An 8017-nucleotide genomic window follows, 5' to 3' on the forward strand; every position below is an offset into this window, starting at 1 on the left:
AGCACATAATATATCTGAGGTGTTTTCAAACTATTCATGTTCAATAAAGAATATTGTTACATTCTTAAATCTTGTGAATTAATTATTCGTTGTATAAGAAAAAATAATAGTTAAATGAAGCATTCGTTATTGAACATATAGGTATAGTAAATATAGTACACCTCAGAATTATAGCAAAAAGTTAAAATGTTTGTCACAAGAACGACATAATACTCGTAATTAAGTTTTTAAAATCCATTATTATTATGCATGCTTTCTACATAAAATTATTAGTCTGATGCTTACTTACAACATACCTACCTAACAGTTCGAATGATATTTTTATACATAATATAACCATGTTAAGCCGGGTACTCATTAGCGAGCCGTAACTGTAACATTTCCAGTGGGTCTATTCTATACTTATCGAACACTAAATTGATAAATAGTATCAAACTTAGGGTAGGTTTGTATCAAAATATTAGCACTTATTGTAACAATTACACGAAGCCGGTTTTTATTGTTGCAATAAGTGCGATATTTTAACAGCAGCAAGATAGGTGCTGTTAAAATATAGCACTTATTGCAACAATAAAAACCGGCTTCGTGTAATTGTTACAATAAGTGCTAATATTTTGATACAAACCTACCCTAAGTTTGATAATATTTTTCACTTTATCACTTTAGCGGTCGATAAGCATAGAATAGACCCACAGATACTGTAACCAACTCTAGATGCGAAATAATAATTTATTAGGCTCGCGAACTAATTATTTCGCGTCCATACTGGTTAATGTATCTGCAACGGTCACAGTTACGGCTCGCTAATGAGTACCCGGCATTATATTACTAGAATAAATAAGACTGAGCTACGAATACCTATACAAATATATTATATTATAGTTAATCAATCAACGTTTTAAGGTGGTGTCGGTCTACGCAGATTCTTCGATCGCTGATAGTAGAAGGTTTCATTCTGGGCCAGTTGTGGCAGTGCGCTGGTATCCAGACGATAATAATATGCTGGCAAGTGCTGGATGGGATAATACAGTTAGAGTGAGTAAATCTGGTTAAAAAATTAACTAGATTATTGGAATACGTTTAGTTTTTCGCTAAGATTTTATCAATATGTGAATTTATATTATAAACACTGTCATTGGTTTCATTGATACTATTATAATTGCAGACTTTGACCTGAAATAATGACATATTATAAAGTGTGATAGTGTAAAAGTCGTTTACTCTGTCGAAAAATGTTGTTCCATTAATTATTTATTGTTTGTCGTATGCAATGATATTAATATGGACGAATCATCTGGAAAAAAAATGACACTCACTTTATTGTCGGGTCTGCCGAATGGCATAATCTGTTCTAACGCCATTACAATAAAGGTGATATTGCTATAAATTCCTGATGTTTTTGTTGTGTCTGCCGAATGGTTCGGTTCGAACGGGTTCGCTCAAATGAACATTGACATTGGAAACACTGCTCTAACGCCATGGGGCCTAAAGCCTCGGGCCCTGAAAATCGCCTACGAGGCTATATTCATGGGCATCGCTGGCTATGCCTCCAGCGTGTGGCACACCAAAGCCTCGCTGACAATTGTGAAGAGGGCTCTGCTTAGCGGACAGAGGGCTGCTCTGATTGACCTTACTAAGGACCACATCTTTGGATGCCCTGGCGGTCCTTGCGGGGGTCTTTCCCCTCGACTTGCACGTTCAAATTAGAGGATCGATCACTCTCCTTATGAGGAGGATCAATACAACTCTCGCCGGTGTCCCTCTGACACCGCCATCGAGAGTGGAGGGCGTGAGCTACAGAAAGACTGTATCTGAGTTGGTCTACAAGACCGCATATGCGGCATGGCAGGCGAGATGGGTGGCCTCCTCTAAGGGCCGCCAGACTTTTCTATACTTTCCAGATGTCTCGGTGAGACACGTGACGAGGAGACTGGTGCCGACCCACTGGACTAGTCAATTCATGACTGGCCATGGAAACTTTGCGGCCAAACTGCAGGGGCTTGGTTTGGCAGGACATGGGTCGGGTTGCTCATGTGGACACGACCAGCAGGACGCAGAGCACGTCCTGTGGGACTGTCCACTTATGGGCCCCGAACGAGCGGAGTTGTTTGCCCGGGTCCGACCCCATTCGGGCCCAATAGGACACGCGGACATGGTGGCAACCGACGGTGCAAGGTTGCATCACCAGTCCCGTGCGGCTCTGCTCGGGACAAAATGACGGCTTAAATTCTTTGATCTGGCACACGTAAGGGTTATGTTAGCCGGCCGCGTATGACGTGGCTGCATATACATAACGGGAGCGGAGGTGGGAATTTTACACACCATGCTCTAACGCCATTACAATAAAGGTCATATTGCTATAAATTCCCGATGCGTGATATCGCATAATGGAAATTGCGTGACGTCTACCTATACATGCGAATTTACTTGCTAGCTACTGTATTGAGTGCGTCGTCCATTAATAATGTCATTGGTCGTATGTATGTAGGAAGACAGTGTTTTCTAGACGCGATGTCGCCGCATACCCAAACAAACAATATCGTTGGGGTAATTTTTATTTTTATTTCGCCAGACGTTCGAACTGGGCTATGACCAGTGAGTGCCTCAATTCAGCTCTGGTTGTTTTATTTAATTTACCTAACTTTCCCTCTATGAAAACTTTTGTTCTGTTAGGTAGATACTATATTTTCTACATATCTTAATATTCCTTAACTTCAAATTCGTTTAGTGATATAGGTATTATTATGTAGTAGGTACTTGTTAATTATTTTTTTAATTACTTGTAAATATTATTATCTCGATAAAACTATTGGATACATTATTTATTAATTCGATTTCAAATAGGTACATAATGTTATAAAAATAACTTATGTAAAACTTGATATGATATTATTCAAAATTACGATAACAAATATAATTATTTTAACATTTTTATTGTGATCCTTGACTTAATAAGTAAACGATAAAGTTTTTACCTACTTTATTGTATTCATTTATTATATAAGTTAGAATTAATTATATTTGTTGTCATTGCGTATTTGCCTGTTAAGTGAGTGCACATAGTGCCTGAAGATGACGAAAGGCAAAACCCGGGTCGCAAAAAAATGACTTCAATGGAATAGTACAAAACTTAAATTTATTAGAATTTAAATTCAAATTCCATCAAGTACCTTCGCTTGATTGAGTATTAATGAAACAGTTTGTAATTTTGAAAAGAAAATACTCTGATAGAGAACGTCGACTTTTTAAAGATGGTGCCATGAAAGACGTAGTTGAATTGGTGGTATTTTTTCTATTATAATAAGAATCTTAATAGTATGCTCTAAAACTGAAAAACAATATTTTGTACCCCTTCAGACGGTTTATTATAATATACTAGCTGAAGTACCCGGCTTCGCACAGGGTCGTTTCGTGGTTATATTTATATTAGGTACCTATTTAAAAAATAATATGAGGTAATTATTTTTTTAATATTAAAATATCTGTTGGCAATATGAAAATAATTCTAATAGGAGTAAAGGTCAAACAAGAGAACACTAAATTAAAATCGAATCCAAAATATGGAAACGTTATTAATGTTATTAATATGTAGTAAAAAAAAAATCAGTTGGTTGGAAGGTTTCATCGCAATCGAATGAATAGTATAGGGACCATACGAATAAAAGAAGATATAATGAAGAAGAAGAAGATGGTTTTTCTAATTTAGAAACCTTTGCGGGTGTGCGTACAATATAACTGACGAAAGTTTCGTCGCAATTGGATGAATGGTATAGGAACCATACGAATAAAAGTAAATAGAATGAAGAAGAAGAAGATGATGATTTTTCTAATTCAGAAACCTTTGCGGGTGTGCATACAACCAGTTACCAAAATTCAATCGCAATCGGATGAATGGTATAGGAACGCATACGGGACAGACAGACAGACATTCATTTTTATATATAAGATATAGCCTATACTCTTCGCGCAAGTGCAAGCAATAAGTTGACAAAGTTTTATCGTAATCGCATGAACGGTATGGCAGCGCATAAAATACGAACAAACAAACAAACAAGCAAACAAATATTGATTTTTATATATTAGATATATGTAACATAAAGTGGGTTCCATATGACAGAAGCGAAATCAACTATTGATCGACTGCACGGAAAATAAATTACTTTCAGAATTTGATCTGAAGGGCTCAGAGATCCGAAGAATAAAACCTAGTAATTATTGCTATGCTTTATTAATGTGTGTATTAAAATTCATTTTATCATCCATTGACACCCAGGTTGCGCATTTTGAGCCACGTTTCAACGACATGCATCCTAGTTTGTATTTTGTATGGATATGGTTGATTAAGATGATTGTATTGACAGTATTCATATAGTAAAGTTTATCTAAATGTGATTACAACTCACTACAGTCACTCACTGATGAAACCATTTTTATTTGTTTTAGTGTCATCAGCTCAGCAGAAAAATTGTAAATTGAGAAAACCAATAGGTACATACTGATATTCTTAATATACCTATAAAATAAATGGTAGGGATCTGAGATGATACAATTCGGTGTATAAACCATAGTATTTGGGGAAAAAATGCAACTGATATAATATTATAGACGTATAATGATATCCAACGAAATAATTCACCTTGAAGCTGCCTCAGAAAGCCACAGTTTTTTTAATGCAATGATTAATTTTTTTAAATACTTTAGAAAAGTCCGTGAATATCGAGCCTACTTTAATATTTTTAAGATACATAGTATTAAGTAAACTTATACAAGGTCTACTGAAAATCAGTGTTGATTTGGAATGATAGTAGGTAGATAGAATGATTTCGTAGAGCCGCGATAATTTTTCAAACATAGAAAGCTTAAAATATGTCGGCCCGAAATTGGAAATGGCACTTTTGTCACCACTTTTGAATATTGGTGTTATTAATGTTTTCTTACATTTATGTGGTCAGTTTATATCTATCTGAAACTACCAAGAAGGCACTTAACGCAATATCTATGTTCACATTTATTATTTTCTATATTTCAACGTGTTCTGAGGGTAGCTCTGTTTATTGTATCCTAAAGTATGGCAATGCACGGAAGTATCATCCCACGATCGCCATTTTATGGCTTTTCTTTGACTGTTATTCAGCCATAAAGTAAATAATGGTTGTTTCAACTCACGGAAGATGATAAACAATTATGAGTTGACCCTTTATTGCTGTGTTCTATGTAGCGCAACATGAAACTTTGTACAGTTTTCTTGTAGTATTTTGGACAGCTACGTGACCCAAAAACACACTTTTAAGCCCATTTTTATATGTGCAATATTTCCGAAAATCGAGTATTTTTTATCTCGAATTTAACGTAGTACCTATATGATTTATATATTTTCCGCATATCCTATTATAATAATAATATGATCGTTGTAATTCCAATGCTGTGAATTACCAATGTTTGAAAATATTCAGGAGAGGCAAAAAACCTTAACTACTTAAACGATAACAACGAGGGCCTTTTATATATTATTATAATGAATTACGTGAAAGGAAACCCTCATTATCATGGCTCCCACAAGGGTGAGGGGGGGGGGTCTGTCGCCAGTGGCGCTGTTTTACTTGAAGTGTATTAACGTTTTAAAAGATTATGTGGTTGTGTGATGCAATTTTTGACAAGTCTGTGTCGATATTAGACACCACCATAATTCAAGTGGATTTATTAAAACATACAGAAATCTCAAAAAATACACTGAATACCCTTAATTTTTATCTGGGACATCATTTAAAAAACGGGGGCCATGCTCATTATAAAAATATTATTATAAGTTTTTTTTATCTCATCGTATAATCATACACCAACAGTATGTTTTAGAAAACTATAGGTCTTAATTAAATTCGAATACTTATACCAATCAAACCGTTTTTGCATTTTTAACAAATTCCGGAAAAACACTTTTTTAATGTGGCTCATTCGCAGTATTCCAGTTTACAATGACGATAATATGAAGATTTTGTTAGTTACAATATTCATACATACAATGCCACCTATTACCACGCAATATATTAATGTCTAAATTCTTCTTTTGACCATGTCCGATCCTAATAGGATCATATGGAGGTTTGTATTAACAGATTTTTTTTTTACGAGAAATGGATGTCAGCCACTTGCTCAACCTATTAGGACCATACTCTGGACTCATGCACAAATTGAAAAACAATATGTGAACTTGCCAGACCCAGGATTCGAACCTGGGACCCTCGACACTATAGACCGGCGCTTAATCCACGCGGCCATCGTGGGTGTAATGTCTAAATAGTAATCCGAAAATATGACAAATGTCAGTTTTTATTAATTTAATTAAAAATATTCCAAATATTCATCCAAAACGCACAGAACGTAGTTATTTTTATTTCCGTCTATCTAGCTGTTTATTTGTTTCATTATAACTCAAAAAAATGGATTGAAAAATTTTAAATTTTAAATTTTTTGGCAATAAATTGTATTCGTCTAATTTATTATTAGTATAGATTTTGAAATTGGCGTCCAAGGCTATTGTAAAACTATCTTTCAAAATATTACTTTACGTACCTATGCACAAAACTGTGCAATACGTATATAAAAAATGTACAATATGAAAACGTATTTAGAGCGAAGCTGAAAGTATTTGAATACAGTTTTGTTTTAATTATTTCACTCTCCCGAGAATTATTTCTTTTCGAAGAATTTTCTGACTGCTTTATATACTTAATATATATATATACATATTTCTTTTAAAAGACAACTTTCCCCTATAGCCAATTAAAAATGTCTCTACAACTGTCCATTTGTCAGCCAAAAACGTGTTCTAATTAAAATTATCCCGAGGATCCTTCATTCGTCCATTGTCTTTATTCATCCCAAGATATTATGTGACCGAGCCGAGTGATAAAACCGAGCCGCGGCCCCCATCCATAATAAACTTTTAGTGACGTCAGCCATTCGTCATCTTGCTTCGAGTTCCGGATCGCGTATCTTTTTTCGTGCGGTGTTATTATCCTCTTTTATTTATGATCTCCGGATCCTGCGTTTTTGGTGATTGGTGAGGCATGTAGCCGAAAAAACGGAGCGGAATTTGTGTAAAGATAAACTATATTGATTGATCTGGATTCTACCCCGTATAAATCAATTATAGTTGCGAGAGAAACTTATGTAGATTTTTTGAATGTATTGTGAGCCATAAAAATCCATCTTGGAATGGTTTACTATATATATTAGGTGTAAAGTCTGACACAATAAGTTTTCAACACTCCCATTCCATATCAAAATAGTTTGTTTATTATTACGTATAGTGGGATAGTCTATTGTATATTAGTAATATCCAACCTCAATAAGGAACGAATCTATTTTTGAAATTTAAACTGTCTGGCGCGCTAATCCTACATTGTGTATACCGGATATTGAAAATGATCCAGGAGAAACGTAATTTACAAAAAATACGCATGTTAATCGAAAATCTATTGAAATAGACGAAACTGATCCTGCGGGTCTATTATATGTATACTAAAGGCGACTATCGACCGCTAAAGTGATAAAGTGATATTATTTATTACATATTTGTATTGAGGTAATATAATTGTTACAATAAGGTAGCCGTAAAAACTATCTATCTCGCTCTAAATTTTATCGCAGCCAAGAGAGGTGCTGTTAAAATATAGCACTTATTGCAACAATTACAACCAACTTATTGTAATTGTTACAATAAGAGCTAATACTTTGATACAGACCTACCCTAGTTAGCCGTCGTATTTATCACTTTATCACTTTAGCGGTCGATAAGTATAGAATAGACCCACTGATCACTATTAAATTGTGTGGTTAAATTTTATCAATACATACAATGTCTTTCCACCAACGTTCAATAGTAAGTCACTGCCATAGAATAGATGATTTTCAATAATAATGTCAACGATGTGGCCAATTACTGTCAAATGTTTTTTTGATTCAAATGACTTTTATTGCCAAGATCTACTTTGTACATAGAAAATATGCGACTTTA

Source organism: Rhyacophila brunnea, unplaced genomic scaffold (assembly GCF_057557595.1).
Source record: "Rhyacophila brunnea isolate RB1 unplaced genomic scaffold, BYU_Rbru_1.0 scaffold_7, whole genome shotgun sequence".
In the NCBI taxonomy this organism is placed as follows: domain Eukaryota; kingdom Metazoa; phylum Arthropoda; class Insecta; order Trichoptera; family Rhyacophilidae; genus Rhyacophila; species Rhyacophila brunnea.